The 20,570-nt window shown below is 42.8% G+C and overlaps 1 pseudogene; it reads left to right on the top strand.

Annotated features, from left to right (window-relative positions):
* The window catches only part of LOC136641635 (cytosolic phospholipase A2 epsilon-like), a 41,375-nt pseudogene extending 21,274 nt beyond the window's left edge, over positions 1-20,101 (top strand).
* Positions 20,102-20,570: the final 469 nt, after the last annotated feature.

Here is a 20,570-nt window from a genome sequence, read left to right as displayed (position 1 = left end):
TGTGGAGGTCCACGGCTGGGGCCACAGACTTTGCATGAAAAAACCTAAAAGCCCAGAGTTATACCCTGAAATACTTCATAAGATAGCTAATATAATTATTATGAAATATGTCCACCCGCAGCCTCAGTGAGGCTCTGAATGGCTGTTTTTGGCCGAAAAACATCACTTCCAATTTTTGGCTGAGAAATGATATTTTTTTTAACCAAAAACAGCCATTGTGAAGCTCACCAAGGCCTGGGGCATTTGGTGGGCAGCTGTGGATACAGGAAGCTGGACTAGATGGGCCTATGGCCTGATCCAGTGGGGCTGTTCTTAAGTTCTTATGTACTTAAGGCTGCAGGTGGACGTTTGCGGCCTCGGTGCGGCTCAGAAGCCCCTCTGGAGGGGAGGTGAGCCAAGCTCCTCTTGCCTCCAGTGGGTTCAGTCCACGGGGATGGGTATTTGCCCTTATTCGCAGTTTAGCCTATCCACAGGGGGTTTTGGAATAGAACCTGCCTGTTTTTGTAAATTTGAGTAAAATTAGCATGACACAAATAATTGCGGCAATCAATCATGCAATATTGATGCTCCTGTGATAGTGGGTCTTTGGAAAATGAGCATATCAGGAAAACTACCAGCAGAAGATAATCAGTTCACCAGGAAATTGTGACATTAGGATAAAGCAGTAATCACAAAGGTTTATACATGTGTTTCTTGTTGGCCTTTGTAAGGATCTTGATCCCACTGAGGTTGACGGTTGGAATTGGTTCTTTTACATGAATAGTATATTACTCACAGATGGACATTCACAGCTTAGCTGCATTATGCTGACAGCTAATACAACTCTTTCAAGTGCCAGCAGTTGACACCAGCAGTTAGACACCAGCAAACACCAGAAGTCTTGGTATGTCATATGTCATGCCACCGTCGCTGGTTCTGTTGGTGAGTAATTCAGAGATCCTACAAAAACTGGGTACCACAACCTTGTAAGTCCTGGATGAAAGTGGTTGAAAGTTGGCAGATCAAATCAAAGGCTGTTGTTGGATGTTTCAAACCATGTGAAACATGCAGTGTCTCCATCTTGAAAACTCCTGAAGTTTGCTCTCAAGAGCTAAGTGGGTTAAGTGACAGCACAGTACATTGAAGGTTCAGCCACTGGGTAGATCACCCTAACTGCAGGGAAGAATTGAAGGCATTATAAGACTCTTCTCAAACAGGCAATGTTGTCCCCCAAAGATAGGCTCAAGGCATTTCTATGTCCATTTCCCTCTAATGGGAGATTATCAAAGACTTATGATTTATTTCATCAGTGTATTTACACATTTACAGATTGTGAAGCAATGGCTTGTTGTCAGCATTCAGCCAAAGTAGTGCTATTCTCAAGCCGGTTCAGGACGAAACAGTTCAAAGAACCAAGAAATCACCAGCCTCTTCCTCTCCAGCCTCTGTATGCAAGCCAGTTTACAACTGCTCTCCCATCACAGGTCCACACCTGTTTTTACTGTGTTTCACTGTACATTCTACACAGTATGATTGGCCAATAAGCAACAAGGAGGATTCCTTGCTTTCATAAAGGTGCCACTTAATTTGCTCGTTACTTCCAATCCCGTTTAACTTGGGTGTCTAATTAGGACTGCCTTGCCATCAAGTAACATGAAGCGCTTGTTTGGGAAGCAGTCAGTGGTGTAGCATTTCCCTATCTCTAGCCTCTTTTTGGTAATTGTAATTATAGCTGTAAAATTTGTAATTTTTTCCTGAAAAAACCCTGCACCAGTTCAAAGTGTGGACTGCCGTTTTGATTTTTTGTTGCAGGTGCAAAAATGATTAAGGCCAAGACTGAATCCAAATAGAATGTAGAAGGCATAATCATCAGTTTTTTTTAATCTCTGGGCAAATGCCTGACATTAGCACACAGGAAGTTATAGAGCTTAGATCTGGTTGGGTGAATTTTTGGTAGACAATAAACTGCACTACTGTACATGGGCCAGGCTAGGTTTTGGAACACTCAGGAAAGACCAATTTTAGTAGATACATAATAGAAAAAAGGTTTTCTCTCTTTTTAAAATCAGGTAACTGGCAGTTCCAGTTTACCTGCAAACCCTTCAGTGCTATAATCTGGGCAAAAGCCAGTGCTTCCTAGCCATTGTGAAATGCTACTCAGTTAAGCTGGCTAGAAAAATGATGTTGCTGCAAAATCTGAAGCACACTAAAGTACTGTCTTGCAGGAAAAAAGAACTAGATGTACGCTTGGCATATGACCTGTGTGCAGAAGAACAGAATTTCCTAAGAAAGAGAAGAAAATATGTTGCTGCTGCTCTCAAGAAGATCCTCCAGCTTGATGAGGATCTGCAGGATGATGAGGTAGGTGAAACAAGATCCTTTTTGACCCTTCCCTCTTTCCACTGTAAGTCTAGAAGGGTCTGATAGTTGCATTTGATGCACCAGTGTAATATGTTAAATCCCTCTTACTCAAGAGAAGTCAGACAACTGACGGGCAGCCCAATCCTATACTCACCAAAGTGCCAAAATGGCAATTGCTGTATCCTATGGATGCTGGGCTAGCACTGGGAGGATAAGGGAGCATTTGCTGCCACAGTGCCAATGGGTCTCCTTGGATCTGCACCTACTTTTGAGAGGTGTGCAGGAGGCCTGTGTCCTTGGCCTTGGCCAGGAGGGAGCAAAGGATATGGAGGTAGAGCCCAGAGGTAGGGCCTCTTGGGCCCAATCCTGCCCTTTTCTCCCCATATCTGCTCTCCCAGACCCTCCCCTACCCAAAAAACTGCACTGCTGCCCAGCAGCGTAACTTACCAGCGGTGGCTGCATGGAGTCCTCTTCCAGGCAATGAGGCCCAGAGCTGACACTCCTTACACACATCATCTCATGGGCTGATGTTTCTAGGTTACTTTTCCACCTACAAGTTGAAATTGTTTAATGTACTTATCAGTACCAGTAATGCAGAGCATCAATCATTTCCTTTCATAACATTGTTTTCTTGAGATAATTTCTATCAGATAATGCCCATCAGGTAGTTTAGCTTTCTGCCTTTGTGTGCTAAACAGCTACCTGTGGTGGCAATCATGACAACAGGTGGTGGAACCAGATCCTTCACAGCAATGTATGGTAGCCTATTGGGACTACAGAAGATGAATCTATTAGACTGCATCACCTACATCTCAGGTTTATCTGGAACAACATGGTAAGGAGAGAGAGAGAGAGAGAGAGAGAGAGAGAGAGTGTATGCAGTGCATGCATGTGTAAGTGCATATATATATTTATATTTATGTATATATTTATATAAATAAAGTGGTTATATATATAGTATATCGTATATGATATATTATCATATATCATAGTATATCATAAAGTATATCATATATCATATACTATATCATATCATAGCATATGGTAATACCATATCAGTAGTGTGTATATGTGTGTGTGTGTGTGTGTGTGTGTGTGTGTGTGTGTATAAGTGGTTATATATAGTATATATCAGTGATTATACTATATTAGTAGTGTGTGTGTGTGTGTGTATCTATGTCTATATCTATCTATATATAACGGTTTTGTAAACCACCAAAAATTGGGTCCCAACCCACTGATAGGTCCCAAACTCACAGTTTGGGAACTGCTGGTATATATTACCCATCAAAATAACATGTAAGACTTCCCAGGATGTCAGGACTTCTTCTATAGTGAGGTATAAATCTCATTTTAATAAATAAGATGTGACTGCTATTCACTCTCACTTTTGTGTTTTCTAGAAAAAGTTATATCATGACTTTCATGGAATTCAAAGGGTTTTTTTTGTTGCTTGAGATATGGCACTTGTCACATATCACTTTTATCACCCCCCCTCCGCCCCCCCTCCCAGGACTATGGCAAAATTGTATAAAGATGCTGACTGGTCACATAAGTACCTGGAGGAAGCCATTGATATAGCCCGGAAGGAAGTGACCAAATGCAAGTTAAACTGTTTTTCCATGGACTATCTGAAGTATTATCATAATGAACTGAAAGCAAGAACCGAAGAAGGACATGACACTTCATTTATAGACCTGTGGGGGCTTGTCATAGAAGCCATGATACATGATGAGGTAATGCGTCATTTGAAACAAGATGATGACTGAGCTTATCAAGAGATAGAAATACCTAGCACAGCCAAGTGGTGGTTTGAACAGAGATGGATTGACACAGCATGTAATTATTGCATTGCGTTTATGGAATTGGCAGCCACAAGATTTGGTAATGGCCACTAGCTTGTATGATTTAAAGAAGGCTTGGGCAAAGTCATGAAGGATGAATCTAGAAATGGAGATTAGGCATGATGGCTGTATGGATTTTCAGAGGCAGTATGTCATTTGTTGGGGAGTAACACTGGGAGAGGGCTAGTGCCTTCAAGTTCTATTCGTTAGTTTCCCAGATGCATCCAGTTGGTCACTGTGAGAAGCAGGATGTTGGAACAAGATGAACCTTTGATCTGATATACCTCAGTGAACACACACAAGTAACTCTGCCCTCTTCTGCCTGTTCCCATCCCATGAGCACAGGACAGGCCTGGTTCTTGTAACTCATACACTTAATGTTCACCTAAAGCAAAATTCATCATGAATTTGAGGGCCCTTTCTAATAACACTTCAGCCTAGATAGCCATTCACGCAGATGTGGCTGCCACTGTATCCACAGGCAGACACAACACGCAAATATACCCAGATCAGACCGTAAATGCGTGAACCTGTAATACTGACCATAATTGTTCTTGTCTCAACTTGGCAGAAAGATAATCATACAGTCTCAGATCAGCAAATGGCTGTGAATGAGGGCCAGAACCCCTTGCCCATTTATGTGGCAATCAGCCTCAAAGAAGACTACAGTGCTCAAGATTTTAAAGGTAAAGTTGCTATTATTAATGTGGCTGTTGTGTATCTACTGGGACATCTATATCTGTTAATAATAATTTTGAGTTTTTATCTTTTACTAATGAAAGGTTCCAAACATGTTTGAAAATTCAAACCATGCAGTTTCAAACATGTATTTTGAATATCTCTAAATCATCTGAGATAGAAGGAGAAGGCTGTGCAATAACATTATCTGATGATAAGTTGCAAACAACCACCAGTAGCCTCATTTTGGAAATTCAGGATTCTAGACCAAGTACTTTTTTTTTTTCTCCAGTGTATGGCAACCTTTATTAACCTTTAGTGAGATTTATTTTACTATGTAAACTGCTTTGTGAACTATTCCTGTTGAAAAGCAGTATGTAAATATTCATAACAATGCCAACAATATCAACAACCTGGGTCCCTTTAGCTTTGTAGCTGTTAAAAGTTGTACACAAGTCCAGGGCTGGACTTTCCAACCTCAGAGTAGCCTGCCCAGCAAGCTCAGGGTGAGGTACGTGTGGGAGGGGCTGGAAAAACCTCAGCTGCCCAAACTCAAGTATCCACAGGAGCCATCCCATCCTGTGGCAAGTACCAGCAGAAGCCTTCCTGTTCCTGACAAGTTAATGTAATAGAAATGATGTCAGACAGACATTAAGCAGGTGTCCATGACCAGTATCCGAGGCTGAAGATCCTAGACACTTATCAGGGAATAAGTCAGTGGGATTTATGTCAGAATAGACTTGCCTAGGATTGTGTAAAGGAGTGTCAGACCTCAAATCAGTCATGGGCCAGGATTTAAGCTAATTAATTACAATGTTGGGTTCAGTTCCATTTCAGGTTCATCATGATTTTTCAACTCTGGTTTGTTCCAGTTGCAAACTGTAAGTGTGGTTTAATAGCAGGTCAGAAGACACTTTGAACTGGAGTAGATGTCTTTCATGCAGAATAATATCAAACTTAGGCTACAATCCTATACACCTGGGTATCCAATGGGTATAAGTCCCACTGAGATAAATGCAACTTACTTCGGAATAGGGTTGCGCTCTTAGTTTCTCTCAGTGTAACTAGAAAATGAATATAATATTAAATATTTAATTTAAGAAAGGTCCCTTATTTTTCAAAGTACTTTTGATTTTTTAAAAAGATTTTTACAAACCAAATATAAACAACAGGGTACATAAAGGATACATAAAACATTAACCATTCAACTGAAACACGAGTGCCTGATTATTGGACCAGGTATTTTGAACTGGTCACCACATTTGGTGACCACTATGTCTCAAAAAAGACATAGTGGAAATGGAAAAGGTGCAAAAGAGAGCGACTAAGATGATTACGGGGCTGGGGCACCTTCCTTATGAGGAAAGGCTACGGCGTTTGGGCCTCTTCAGCCTAGAAAAGAGACGCCTGAGGGGGGACATGATTGAGACATACAAAATTATGCAAGGGATGGACAGAGTGGATAGGGAGATGCTCTTTACACTCTCACATAATACCAGAACCAGGGGACATCCACTAAAATTGAGTGTTGGGCGGGTTAGGACAGACAAAAGAAAATATTTCTTTACTCAGTGTGTGGTCGGTCTGTGGAACTCCTTGCCACAGGATGTGGTGATGGCGTCTAGCCTAGACGCCTTTAAAAGGGGATTGGACAAGTTTCTGGAGGAAAAATCTATTATGGGGTACAAGCCATGATGTGTATGCGCAACCTCCTGATTTTAGAAATGGGTTAAGTCAGAATGCCAGATGCAAGGGAGGGCACCAGGATGAGGTCTCTTGTTATCTGGTGTGCTCCCTGGGGCATTTGGTGGGCCACTGTGAGATACAGGAAGCTGGACTAGATGGGCCTATGGCCTGATCCAGTGGGGCTGTTCTTATGTTGTGTTTAGAGGTTTGGTTCCGGGTCAAGGCAACCAAGAGGGTTTTGCTTTCATTTCAGATCTAGTTCACAGACCAAAAATCCTCTCCAAAGGAATCGTTGGGTTTGACTTTACCTTGAGTTTCACTTTGTCTCCCTAGGCTAAACAGCAATATTTTTAAATAGTAGGCACAAGTCTAAGAGGTCCCGTGTAATGCTGGCAGGCCCAGGAAGGGGGATAGGTTACAGCGGAGGCCTGCTCTACTGATCCCACCCCCTCCCAGGCCTGATTCACCCGCTGTTCTGCCCTCCCCTCTCCTGGAACACGCCCTCCTTGCCTCTGAACCCCCTATGTCCACCTACTGGCCTGACCATACCTGCACCTTCTAGCAGAAGGGCTGGATGCAGCTTCGATGGGGTAGCACAGGCCTCCCCACTGCACTGCGTACTCTCTGCTGGTGCAGAAACCACTGTGCTGGTGAATTTGCTCCTTTGGCTTGCACCTTCAGTGTGTTCATAGCTCAGTTCATAATGAAAGAATGTGTGCATGGAAAGATATGTGTAAAATTCTGAGGAAGGGATGCTGGTCTGTTCCGCTGGATATCAGAACAGTCAGCAGGTGAAGGAGAGACATGAGCAACCAGCTTAACATCACCTCTCTGAATGGAAATGTGTATATCACTGTTGCCTCAGACCAGCCCATCTTCCTCAGCAGCTATGGTCATGTATTTAAAAGCAACAGTTCTTATCTACCCATTTAAAGGAGCAGCTGATCTCCTTTAACTCGTAGGTAAAGAAGACTACAGTATAGCCAGGGCCAATAAAGAAGCTGCGTTCTGCATGTTTTAGTCAGTTTCAAAATTAAGAATTTAAATTGTAAACTCCATTGTGTTGCACTGATTTACAGAATGGCTGGAGTTCACGCCTTACGAGGTAGGAAACTTCAGATACGGAGCATATGTTCGTGCAGAAGATTTTGGTAGTAAGTATTTCATGGGACGACTGGTGCAGAAGCTTCCAGAAACTCGGATCACCTTCTTGATAGGTAAATTTATATCTATTGTTTAACAAAATAAACTAGTACAATTGTAGTTGGAACAAAGTAGGATTATGTGTCAGAATCCCCATTACAAAATAACTGATTGTTCTCTAATTGTCTAAATACTTTTATTTATTTATTTATTTATTTATTTATTTATTTATTTATTTATTTATTTATTTATTTTAAAAACAGTGATTTTCATTTCACCAGCATAATTATTACAGGGATAGTTAGTTCATTCACAGCCCAACCCTAATTAAATTCCCCTACACTGATGCAGAATTTCAACTGCTGGAGGTCTCCTCGAAGTAAGGGGACATTTCTCCCCTTGCCCCAGGGTAAACCCCAGCAGCTGCAGTGGGTCAACTTGGATGAAGTCCAAGTTGACCTGTGTTGGCAGTTCATACCTGGAAAAGGGGATAGGATACAGCGCATTCCAGCCCCACTGATCCCGCCCCCCTCCCAGTCCCAATACACCCATCTAACTAGGAAGAATGTTTATTAAATCCACATGTACATCTAGCTGGTGGATAATTGAGTTTTAAACAAAGGAATAATGCTGCTGTAGAAGGATGTTCTACCCAATTTTAGCTGCTGAACCTGCAGGATCTTGTGGAGAGTTAAAAGTGTCCAAAAATAAGGAAAAAAAATCGGCAAACAAAATAGGGATAAAACAGGGCATCCATCACATTAGTGGTGGAAAAACTAAGAGCCCAATCCTGAACTCAGCGCTCCAGCTTTGCGCTGGAGCGCACTGTCGCAAACATGCCGTAAGGCATGTCTGTGAGGCTTACCGCCAGGCCAGCACCTGTGATAGCCCAGTGCTGACTGGTGCTGGGCTAGCACTGGGCGGGCACCCATCCTCCGCTGCTTGGCGGTCTCACGGACCGCCGAGCCACGGCATGGTAAGCGGGGGTGGGGGGCAGGGAGGAGGTGTTCCGGGGAGGGGGGAGGCAGTTGGAGGGCGGAGAGAGAGCAGGGAGGAGGCATGATGGGGAGGCAGGAGATGGAGAAAGGGCGGCGGGAGGTGTGCCAGGGGTGGGAGGGAAGCGGGTCCTGTTAAGCTCTGGTCTGCCAGAACCAAAGTGTTCGTGTGGGACTCGGCACCCTACATGAACGCCTTTACCTTACCACCAACCTTTTGATCGGCAGTAAAGTGAATAGCCCCATTGCGGGGCTACTCCCCTTATCTGGGAGAAGGACAAAAGTTCCCTTCTTCTGATTTGCCGTCTGCGGCAGGCTGAGGCACACAGAATGCGGCGAGAGCCGTTCTCGGCGCCACTGCAGCCGTGCGCCCCGGGCAGCTCAGGATTGGGTTGCCCATCATCAATTCAAATTTAGCTTGAAAATTGCAAACTTTTCTGAGGATTCTCTCATGGTTCTTTATGCTTCTAGCCATATGCAGGTAAGTGCTGCATGCATGTACTATATTGTATTGTAACCGGGGAATTGTATTTCCAGCACTAGCTATTGTGAAGAGTCACTTGGAAACTCAATAACCTTCCCCGAACAATACAGCTATGAAGAAAGTAATGGCTTTTGAGTTAACAAAGCATACTGTAACTACAGAAGACATTTGCAAGATCTGGCTGATACCATTGATCCCGAGAAATAAGGGCTAAAGAAATTCTGTGCTGCATCTACAGAGCAGTTATCTTTGTCACCGATACAGTTCCATAGCAGTTGATTAATTTCAGCTGGATTAAAGCTGGAGCCAGGATGGTGTAGTGGCTTGAGAGCTGAACTTATACCTGGAAGGTTCAGGTTCAGATTGCTGCTCTGCCATGAAGCTTCCTGACCTTGGGCCAGTTACTCTCTCTCAGCCTCACCTACCTCACAGGGTTGTTGTGAGGACAAAATATAGGGAAGAACTATGTACAACACTCTGAGCTCCTAGGAGGAATGGTGGTAGAAAAATGCGACAGACAGATATTTGTGCATTTCCAAAAAAAACAGATAGCTTAGCTTTCAGTGTCCTACCTGCCGAATTAGCAGGTATACAGTCCCAGAAATTGTCAATCAGTTTTCATTACAAGCTGGAAACATTCATATTCAAAATCAGGTAGCTATGAACTTTGGTGGCATCACTAACACTCATTAAAACTACAGGACTTGTATCCACCTTTACATCTGTCCATCCTAGTTATGCCTTCCTACCAGAATTGGGGCAGAAATAAATATTATAGAGATGAGATTTTTTCAGGAATAACAAAATAAAAACACATAACACTGCTTTTCTGCACTTCCTATTTTTGTACAAAAACAAAAAAGCATCCTGAAATCTGCAAAAAAATAGAACTGATCTCTAACACTGCTACATATTCTGTAACACCTCTACACGTATGTGGCTGCATCTGCTGACACTATACCACTGTTTTCACCTACCTAGTACACTTTTAAAGCAATTATAATTTATATAAATGCACCCGTGGAATAAAAACACATAACGGCACTTTCTGCATTTCTCATTTTTGTCAAAAAAACCAAAATTTGCAAAAACATAAAACTGAAAAAGCACACCTACACAAATAAAGGTTGTGCTGCAACATCCCATAGTTTAGGGAAAATGGGACCATAATGCAAAAATTATGCATTCTTAAGACCATAAGACTGGCAAAGTCTGTATTTTACATAACTAGATGTTTCAGTGTACTTTTAATATTTTAAAAGATGCAGTGAGTTCCAGCAGAATGAGAAAAAAACTGTTTCCTTCTAAGATCTCACTTGTTTTATACTTTTACATTTCTGATATTTCATAGGGATGTGGAGCAGTATCTTTTCAATGGATTTCATGTTTTTCTGGAACATGGCCAAGGACTCAGAAGATTTCTGGCACAGGTGGACAAGAGACAAAATATGTGACATTGGTAAAGCAATTCTCCCCTGCCTTACTTCTCTTTTAAAGAACTATTTATTGTCGTCTTGCCCCTGTTGCGTAGATAAACTTGCTCCAGTAGGAAGAGACAGCATGTAATCTAGTATTGACTGTATGGATATTTCTTTCCCTTATTTCAGTGGTTCCCAAACTCTCAGGAAGAGAGAGTTTGGAAACCCAGGAAGAGTTTGGGAACCAGTTAAGTATTTGCAAGGGAGGGGAGCAGAGGAATGTGATCGGTATAATCGTGCTGCAGCCATTGAGGGAAGGGTTTTTAAAACATACCCCGGAGACACTATGGCTCTCTGGGGTGCAGGGAGTCTTTGACCCCCTCTGTAGTCCTCCCGCAGCTCCAAACTGCTGTGAAAAGGAAAAGAAAAAAAAACCCACTTCCTGTTTTTGTTGTGAAACCAGAAATGGGTTTTTTTCTTTCCCTTTTCACAGCAGGCTTTGGAGCTCCTTGGAGGACTGCAGAGGGAGTTGCAGGCTCCCTGAACCCTCCAGAGAGCCATAGTGACCCCCAGGTAAGTTTAAAAAACTCTTCCCTTCCTGGCAGCAGTGCGATCGCCCCAACTGCATTATTGCCATCGTGGTCACCCTGCCCCTTAAGGGGCAGTGACAGAACTTTTCCTAAATAGTACATTGTGATATCCCAGTTTGGGAACCTTGGCCCTATTCAGTAAGTTATCAGATGTAGGATTGGACAGTGACACAAGATATTGCAAGTCATGAAAGAAAAAAATCCTTCATTGATTACACAAGAGACAAAATCCTCTTCATGCCAAGTTCATGACAATGCACAGTTCACTGTGTATTCTGATTACTTGTGAGAAAGTCACAATTGCTTGTGAAAACAAACTTTAGATGCTTTTGTTTGATATCTGTTGTTATATATTTGTAGCAGCGGTTGTAGTAAAAAGCTGGCTTTTTTATTCCCTCTGTGATTAAACTTCAGGTATGTGTTTTTTGACTGAAATGCGATTTTGGTTGGCAACCTTCAGTCTCGAAAGACTATGGTATAAGCCTACAGCACCCGGTATTCCCAGGCGGTCTCCCATCCAAGTACTAACCAGGTCCATGTGAATAAAGGAAGGCATAGAGTTAACAGCTCAATATGTTTATTCCATCTTCAGAACAGAACCTGGCAATGAATCTGAATGAATCTGACACAAGGCAAACACCCCTGGCTTTTATACCCTTTAGCTCCACCCAGACTCCCCATGACTGTTGCAACTGAAACATTAACTAGAGGGCCAATTGGATGGTAGGATTTCGATCTGTCACCCGATTGGCCAACCATAAGTCTGGGCCAATCAGTTATGCAGGATTTCGATCACTTTTGAAGCTGCCTTTTATCACTTTTGAAGCTGCCTTTTATTGAATCAGACTATTAGTCCATCTAACTCAGTATTTTCTCTGATTTGCTGTGGGTTTCCAAAGCCTTGGACAAGCCTCTCCAAACCTTGCTTCCTCAGATCCTTTAACTGGAGATACCAGAGAGAGGAACAGGAACTTTCTGCATGCAAAGCAAATGTTCAAGCATCATTTCTGAGATTCTGTAAATTTACTCTCAGCAGACAATACCAGCTATGGGTTCCCAAAGTGTGTGTTATGATGCCTTAGGGCAGCAATTTTCAACCTTTTTCATCTCATGGCGCACTGACAAGTTGCTAAAATTGTCAAGGCACACCATCAACTTTTTGATAATTGACAAGGCATACCATGCTGCTGGTGGAAGCTAACATCCCCCAATGGCCCTAATAATAAATTACCCTCCCCCAAATTCACATGGCACACCTGCGGACCATTTGCCGCACACCAGTGTTGAGAATTGCTGCCTTAGGGCATTGAGGCACACTCACAGGGGTGTTGTGGGTTGTCCCTGGTGACTCCTCCTACCTGTTCCCATTTGCTGCCATCATGGAGCTCGTGAAATCTTGCAAGATCCAAGATGGCAGCATCCAAATCTTACAAATTTTAGGAGCTGCCTTCTTGGGTCTCATGAAATCGTGTGAGATTTGGGTGCCATCATCTTGGATCTTTCAAGATCTTGCAAGATCCGAGATAGCAGCACCTGACTGAGCAGGGAAGAAGAGGCTGTGAGGGAGTCATGATCCAGGTAAGTTTGGGAACCAATGATATCAGCTTCCAATGAGACTAACCTGTTCTGGTACTCATGAGCATATGAACAGAAAAGGGCCCTTAACCATTCTCCTTTTCTTATGCAGATGACTCTCTTCCACCTACAAGGCCACATGAGCTAGAAACTCAGCTGATCACTCCCCAGGGCCCGCTTTCTTTTGCTATCCGAGATGTCTTAACAGGACGCCCAACAATAACAGAAAGTCCGAATTTCATGAAAGGCTTCCAGCTGAATGACAAATACTTGGAGAACGAACAATTTTCTACGTGGAAAGGCACAGTAAAATAACTAGATTTGTGGTGGTGGTGGTGGTGGTGGTGGTGGTATCTTGTCAGATGTACAAGATACTGTCGTCCTTCCCTCAACACACCCTGGTCTAACCAGTCCGGCTAACAACCTCACAGGGATCTACCTCATCAACATTTGACAGAGCAAAATAGTGAGTCTTTATGATTGGTGAACTCCGAATTCATTGTGTGGCATGAGTAGGTCTGAGAGACAATTACTTTCTTCCAATTAGATCTGAAAACTTTCTCCATCAAAGTAGAAGCAGATGGACAACCAAGCAATCCCTGGCTATGTGCAAAAAAAAACTTTGGGCTGCTTGACACCTACTTTCGCTGAATTTATCTGCATGGATTCCATGCTATTGGTTGGTTGTACAACTGCTTTGTTCCCGCTTTTTAAATGTAGATTTGTTTCCCCACAGATTGTCCAAAATTATCAAAACCGGAAAATAGTGTGTACTAGTGAATGTATCACGGTGGTTTCATTTTGAATGCCCTTTTCTTTTGATAGTCAATACAGTTAGATGGCAAACATCAGTTACAAATGCAGAATAATCTGGTAAAATGTGCCTGTTTAATGGGTATGATGGATAGTAAGGAACCACTGGGATGGGCAGGTGAACACAATGCTACTTCAGAGTATTATTCTATACATTTTTTGCATGTATATGCCTTTCCCCAGGGAGGTCAGGGTTGTATATATGGTGTTTTCCCTTCCTTTTAAATTCACAACAACCCTGTGAGGTAGCTTATGCTGAGTGAGAATGACTGGTCCAAGGACACCCAGGAAATGTCAAGTCTGAACATTGGCTTGATGTTAGACCTTCCTGGTCCAGCTCTTTAAAAAGGTTAAATTTTATTGCACTGGTTATCTTTAGATCATCTAATGATTAGTTAATTGATCATATGAGTTTTCACTGGTTAACTCATTCATTAATCAATGGAAATTCCATGGAATTACATATGATTAAACTGCTTTCGGGTGTGAAAAGCATGCTGCTTTTTTTTTTTTTTGAGTGGGTAGGTAGGAGGTCTAAACTAAGAAGAAGTGTTACTACCTGCTTGTTTTAAATTGGTGTCTACCTCAATAATTTTGTACCCATTACTCTATGCTTGGAGTGGCCTCTGACTCTTGTAGTAAGTAGTAGCTGACTAGGCTAAATTCCAGTCTTGACCCAGTACATTCCAATAGAAGCTGGGCCTAACTTATATGTCAGAGTACAAACCAATAACAGCCTTCTAGCAGAAAGATCCTTTAATAATGAATAAACCCTAGCTTACCCACATCCCCAGCAGGGCAGGAGAATGCTTAAGTTACCACAGGTTTCTGATTCAACTTTACAGCAACTAACTGTAGGCTGCCCATAAATGAATAGAAGGGACAATTGCCTCTAAATGTATGGAACATTCCCCTGTTCTGAATGTAAAACAGTAATACAAGAAGTCTGAGGAGAAGAAGAAGAGGTTACTCCTTTATTTTCTTGGAGGGACTTTTTTTCTTTTAAAGAAAGTTGACTGGAAATATATGCATTTCAGATACCATACTGGATTCTCAGCCAACCAAACTTATGGAAACAGCCGGGTGTCCTCTATCTCTGGTTGACACTGGGTTTTTCATCAACACCAGCAATCCACCCCTTCTGAGACCTGAGAGGAAAGTTGATATTATACTACACTTAAATTACAGTGGGGGACCACAGACTTTGGTGAGAAGCATCAAATTTTACCTATTGTTCTATCACTTCCAAAACAGGTTTCTGATTTTTGAGTTGTCAACAGCTTTCAGAAGACATTCCTTTGCTCAGTTTGCATCACTTAAATTTGTATACGTTATATAAGTTGCAAATTTTAGCTTTTCTTCAGAAATTGGCTGATCTTTGCATAGATTTGTTTTTTAAAGTGCAGAGTCTGAATATATCATTGGGGTAAGATCATAGTTCTTTCTCTAGATGGTGGGGCTGTTGAGATCTGGAGAATTGTTGAGCCATGTGAATGTCATGGGCACTGATTCAATAGTGTCCTTGATATGGCTGATGAATTGCACTGCAGCATTTTTTTAATTGTCCATTTCTCTCGCCCATGCGGTGATGCAATGATGTGACCTCAACATCTTCCTTTCTGTTATTAGCTATCACACAACTGCTTCTGAATGCTTGCAGGACCATGCTGCAAAAGCTAAAATGCAGCAAGTGCTGTGGAGTATATTTTTTAAGTTTCCCAAAAATATGCAAGCTTAATCTGTGCAAAAATATTAGGAAAAGGAGTTCCAGAACTGATATCATGGACTGAATTTGTAATATGGCAGGGTTACTAGATTTCAGGATGCAAAACATTTATTTGCTTTTGAGATTGGTATGCAAAGTCTATTCATCATTATTTCTTTCCTTACCAGCATAATGCTGTGCCTACTGGAAATAACGATATCATGACATTAATTAAACCATTAATTGTTTATGATTTGACTCTAATGGTTCATTTTCTTGTGCTTTGTTTATCCAGAATCTGGACAAATTTGCAAAGTATGTGTCTGAGCAGGGAATTCCCTTTCCCAAAACAGAACTCAGTGCGGAAGAGAAGAAAAACCTGAAGGAGTGCTATGTGTTTGAAGATCAAGATAATGCAGCAGCTCCAGTAGTGCTCTTTTTCCCATTGGTCAATGATACCTTCCGAAAATACAAAGCACCTGGTAAGTTGTCAAAAATAATTGAATTTCCCAATGACCGAATGACTATATCCACCCAAATAATTATCTTCATTGGCTATCTCTTGTTCAATAAACTCAGGTGCTTCATCAGTTAAATTACTATTCTTTTTGTGTCTGCCAGACCCTAGAATTGCTCTGCTAATGGTATATAGCAGTGGTTCTCAAACTCTCAGGGAGAGTTTGAGAGCGTGTAAGTCCTTGTGAGGGTAGAGGGGAGGCAGTGGATTGCCTTAGCGACAGGATCCAGGGAATTGTGTCGCTAAGGGGGCTGCAGGGGCTTGGCTGGACTTATCAGAGCCTCCTGCAGCCTCCCTGGGGTGCAAGAAGCCATGTGCGAGCATCTGCAGGGCTCTCCAGGCTTCTAAAAGTGAAAGTGGAGCGATCGCACTCCACCTCCGCAAAACCGGAAGTGGAGCACGATCACTGCGCTTTCACTTTTGAAGACCTGGGGAGCCCTGCAGATGCTCACGCAGGGCTCCCTGAACCCCTGGGGGGCTGCAGGAGGCTCTGGTAAGTCCAGCCAAGCCCCTGCAGCCCCTTTAGTGATGCGATCCTGGGGATCACGTCTCTGCCTCCTCCCTGCCTACTCGCTGCCCCCACCCCTTAAGGGGGCAGAGGCCAGAGTCCTCAGGCCAGGACCCTCAGAGGCCAGGGTCTTCATTCCCAGGTTATGCTGTTATGCCTAGATTAAAGCTTTCTTGCTGGAACTCACTGTGATATATTCTCCATAGGTGTGGAACGCAGCCCCACAGAAATGAAAGAAGGCGACATAGATGTCTCTACTTTTTTCTCCCCGTTTACTACAAGAGAAATCACCTTCTCAGAGGACAATTTCAACAGCTTGACGACACTGATGGAGTATAACGTCCTGAACAATGAAGACACGATTGTGGAAGCCTTGCGGGCAGCAGTGCAAAGGAAGAAACAACAGAAGCTATAAGCGGTGCAAGTTTTAACCAAGATCATTGGTAGAGCAATAAATAAATGTTTGGATTGCAATTTAAAATTAGTCATTGTCCCCAGTAATTATTGGGGCTGATGTTGAAGGACACTCTGCTGTGTGGGTGGCAGCTCTTTCTTCCTTAGGCCAAATTTGCTGAAAAAGAAAAGGAGCAACAAAGACCATCTCTTTGCTCTTACTCTACATTCTTACTTACTTGGTTCTTACTCTACATTACTCATGATGTAATGGATAGAAAATTTGTCTTGAACTTGGCTCATTGACCATTTTCTTAGTGTCTTCTTTTTCTACATCACATGAATAAAGAGCGGTAACCCCCCATGTACACCAGTCTCAGCCTCTTGAAGGAAAAACACAATACAGGGTAATCAGGTTAGATAAATAAGGATGCAGATTTCCCCTTCATCAAGACTGAGTGTGAAATTTCATATCCCTTTAACATGGAGAAGCTAAGGGACACATTGCATGCAATATGAACATGAACACTTTGCACATATGACTCAATATAAGTGCACCTGCATCTTCTTATCTTGATCTGTTTACCTTGATCTGTTTACCTTTGTGGTGGATGATGACCTAAATACACATGGAAGTGGATCTTCGCATCTGTCCTTGTCTATGGATTGAAGCATATATTTGAGTTTATCCACACAGAAAGGCTTTTCCATGTGCACTCATTTCTTACTGTACTTACTGCTACATCAGGGAACATAATGTTCCTTCTGACAAATACAACCACAGGCACTGCACAGTTGAGATCAATTCCAATATATCCTTTAAATAGGGATATTCAGGTGAATCCCTGCAACAGGAAATATTCAGTTTTCCAGATTCCTTAACTGACAAATATATACTAAGGATGGCATAAATACTTTTTTCTTCTGTAAAAATGAGTGCCAGTGATTTCACAAATGAGGGAAAATTGTAGCCTCACCTATATTTATGCTCTGAGTAATATGCATTGCAATGTAACCGATTAATTGATATAGGTATATAGGAGATCGCATTATACACGGACCAAGTGGTAAATATTGTTCAGGAGCTTGTCATGATATCTCCCATATCCAAACCTCCAGGGCTACATGTTCAGTAGGACTCTTACTCCCAGGTAAATGTGCACAGGATTGCAGCCTTATAGGAGCTATGTACTGTGTCTCAGGCAACCCTTGTGAAAGTGATGGCCCAGACATTAACATATGTGCCTAAACAAATATCTCACAGCCCAGTCCTATGCTGCCCTGAGTGTGAGGCTACCGTGGCACAGAAAATGGCTGCCACGGCATCCTGAGTGCTAAACAGGCAGCACCTTGGGAGAAGGGGACTTTCTTCCTCTTCCCCCGGGTAAGGTGAATAGCCCTGCAGTGGGGCTACTTGATTCTACAGCAATCCTTGGGTCACTGTAGAATCAAGAGCCTCCGTGTCAGGTGGCAGACCCAACATGGAGGCTCAGAATCCGGTGGAGTGGAGCTCCACTGGTCCCACCTCCCTTGCGCCCTGATCTCTCCCCCTGACATGCCTCCTCCCTGCCCTCTTCCTACCCTCTGCCTGCCTCCCCCCCTGGAATGCCTCTGCCTCACGCCCCTGTCTACCTCTCTGCCACCTGGCGGTCCACACAACTGCCAAGCGGTGAGCACCAGTGATCCACCGGCGCTAGCCCAGCACCGGTTAGTAATGGCCGGTATGCCGGCTCGCACTGTTTAGGATTGGGCTCTCAGTTTGCCTCCTGTAGAGCCTGATGCTTTTTCATTACTAAGCTCTTTTGAAAAAGGTTTTAGAGACAACGTCTGAATGTTCCACCTGATGACATTACCACTCCTGCTGTAGAAGTTCCAAAACATGCTCCCACTAGCTCCCCCTCAACTCAACTTCTTTGCAGACCATTAGTCCATCTTAGCTCTGTACTGACTGCACTGATTAACAGCAGCTTGATCAGCTCTCCAGGGTTTGAGAAAGAAGTCTTTCCCAACCTGACCTTGAAGTGCCAGGGATTGAATGTGGGACCTCTGGCAGGCAGAGCACGCTCTCTTACCACTGAGCAACAGCCTTGGGTTCATTCCCTAACAATCAGCCAGATGAATGGTCAACTAAATTATCTTCTATCAGCTGACAGAGCTTAACAGCTGTGTCAGCTCTCTCTGATGTATTTTGTAGGTGTTTTGCTAAACAGAACAAGAGATTTTAAGCAACTTCTTCAATTAAAAAAATAATAAATCACATGACTATCAGGACCAGGTAGATAGGTTTTTCCCTGACAAATGAATAAACATCTTATCTGAAACCTCTGGGGGAGGCAATTGAGGGGTTGGAGTAAGCTGTCATCAGGATCTGGATGGCACCCAGAGGAATAACTTTTTCCCAGCTTGTACTAGGGAGGCTGTGGAAGTTCTGGATGGCTATCTGAGACAGTACCTGGTTGTCTGAGGATGAAATTGTTGAAATTCAGTTGAAATTAAATCTGGACAAGACAGAGATGCCATTAGGAGATCTGTGACCCATGTTGTGAATTGTCAGCCTGTTCTGGATGGAGTTGCACTCCACTTGAAGGAGCAGATTTGCATTTTGGGAGTGTTCCTAGATGGATTGGTGTCAGCCGTGGCCCAGGATCCTTTTGACAGCCAAGTTAAAGTGTGCCACTGCATCCAGTCTTGAGCCAATTAGATGTGATCCTGGTTGTTCAGACGCTGGTTGCATTGCATTTGATTACTGAAATGCACTCTAGATGGAGCTGCTGTGAAAACTGTTTGGAAACTAGTGTGAAATGCTGCTGCGTGGCTGTTGACTGGCATAAGGGGTAGTGAGCCTTTGTCAACTGCATTGGTTGCCAGATGCAATTCAAGGGACAGGTTTTGATCTTTAAAGCCCAGAACAGCTTGAGTTCAGAGAACTTGAGGGACCAACCCTTGTATGAAACGTGTCTACCCTCTGAGATCAACAAAGGCCTTTTTGCATGTCCGTAATTAGCAGAGGTATGTTTGGTGATGACGTGCAGGAGGGCCTTCTTCTCAGTGGCACCCAGGTTATAGAATTCCTTGCTCCTGAATGCATGGCTGACCCCATTACTTTCACTGTTCCAATGGCAACTGCAAATGTTTCTGTTCTGTTCAGACTTTGGCATTTAATTTTATGTTGATTGTTCTGTCTCCTCTTAGTTATGCTGTTTGGTTTTATTATTTCTGGTGCTGTATACCGTTTAATCTGTGTTTTGTTACTCTTATTTGCTTTGTTTGTATTCTATTTTATTGTGTATTTTGCAGGAGGTGAAAGGCAGGATACAGATAATTTAAATAAATAATAAATACATCATTTGTCACATCCTTTGACTGATTGATTTAATCTGTTTTTACCCCCGTTTCCCCAACAGGTGACTAATAGTATTAATATCAACAAATACAACAAGTACAACATACAAAACTAATCAATAACACAACTATAAAATATATATAGATATATAATAATGTAGTAAAATTGACAAAGCAGTCAATATACAACCCATCACAGAAATGGCCTTCAACACATGTAAACTCACAAGCCCACAGCATATAAGATATGTTGTTGGCATCCTTCAGTCTCGGAAGACTATGGTATCGCGCTCTGAATGGTGGTTCTGGAACAGAGTGTCCTCTCCAGAGCGCGAAGCCTGGGTAAAGTAGGTATGGAGGATAGGCTGTTTCCCGTGCAGCAAATCCCCCCCTCTCCACGTCGCTGAAATGGTCCAATGGAAAGGCAGAGGCCAATACGGTTGGTTCCAGTGACGTCGCAGGAGTTGCCAGAACATGACTGTGTTCAGCCATGAACTGCCTCAGGGACTCCGGCTCCGGATTTTATATATATATATATA

The sequence above is a fragment of the Tiliqua scincoides genome, chromosome 1 (assembly GCF_035046505.1).
Source record: "Tiliqua scincoides isolate rTilSci1 chromosome 1, rTilSci1.hap2, whole genome shotgun sequence".
In the NCBI taxonomy this organism is placed as follows: Eukaryota; Metazoa; Chordata; class Lepidosauria; order Squamata; family Scincidae; genus Tiliqua; species Tiliqua scincoides.
The sequence above is the reverse complement of the archived record's forward strand: the minus strand, read 5'-3'. Positions and strand labels throughout refer to the sequence as shown.